The sequence below is a fragment of the Aplysia californica genome, unplaced genomic scaffold, assembly GCF_000002075.1.
Source record: "Aplysia californica isolate F4 #8 unplaced genomic scaffold, AplCal3.0 scaffold00001, whole genome shotgun sequence".
Taxonomy (NCBI): Eukaryota; Metazoa; Mollusca; class Gastropoda; order Aplysiida; family Aplysiidae; genus Aplysia; species Aplysia californica.
In genome coordinates, this window is record NW_004797271.1 from 3,630,105 (window position 1) to 3,631,222 (window position 1,118).

Here is a 1,118-nt window from a genome sequence, read left to right on the forward strand (position 1 = left end):
TCTTCTTCTTCTTCTTCTTCTTCTTCTTCTTCTTTTTCTTCTTCTTCTTCTTCTTCTTCTTCTTCTTCTTCTTCACTGTCGCCGACCTTCTAATCCCGCAAATTGAGCAGGAAGCTTAAAATTATGAGCCTCTTCACAGCGCATCTCCACGCAAATGTTGTGAGTGCTATCAAAGACTTGAGTTCTGAGTACTGACTTTCTGTGAGTCTTTGCGCGCTGTCGGGGAAAGGCTATGGTTTCACCGGCTGTTAGGTACAAACCTTTCCTTTGCACCAAACGAAAAGCACTCAAGTGTTGGCACCAAAGGCCTTGATTCAGCGTCTTACTTCAGAATGTTATCTGATAATAGTCTGTTCCTTGAGAATCATAGATCTGGAGAACAGTTCAAATACACGGGGCTGGGGATACTAACAATAATCATTGTCAGAGTATGTTCCATTTCTAATGTGAATTCCTATCCTCATGTGTCCGTCTTTTCCTTTCGAAAATCGTAGTACGTGATATTTGCACCTTGAACACTCTTACTATGGCACAAACTTTGCACAGTTCATTCGTTCAGTGACGTAAGCGTGGTTGCTTGAGAAATGTATTTCCTAACACTGATATATGTGTCGAAACGAGCCAACTACTTAAGCAACCCAAGTTAAAATGTTTAAGTGGTCTGGATCCTCAGAAAATTTGTGGAAAATTGATGGAGCACGGCAATCTACAGATTAAACGTCAAAAGTCATAAAAGTTATGAAACACGCCTTACACGACGTTGTGATCTGTAATTCTAGTCCACTACGTTGTTATAGTGCCTTGTTTATCCAACAGGTTCGCCTCTTTTTTCTTTTATTTTTGTGCACTTCGACTGCCAAAGATTGGTTATGTTCTTGATTTACCAACTTAAAAAATAAAATGCTTTAAAGTTATTAAACTTCAAATAGCCCAAGTTTTTAAATGGAAAAGTCCCGTTATAACGAAAGGAAGGCTGGGTAGTTTAAAGTATCGTTCTTCATATCACATTAATGTTTCTCATACAATCCCTTCAAAGTTATATAAAGATTCGCTGATTGCGAAGCGGCATATTTTATCTGTAAAACCCTACCCATTCACCGCCCTCACACACACACACA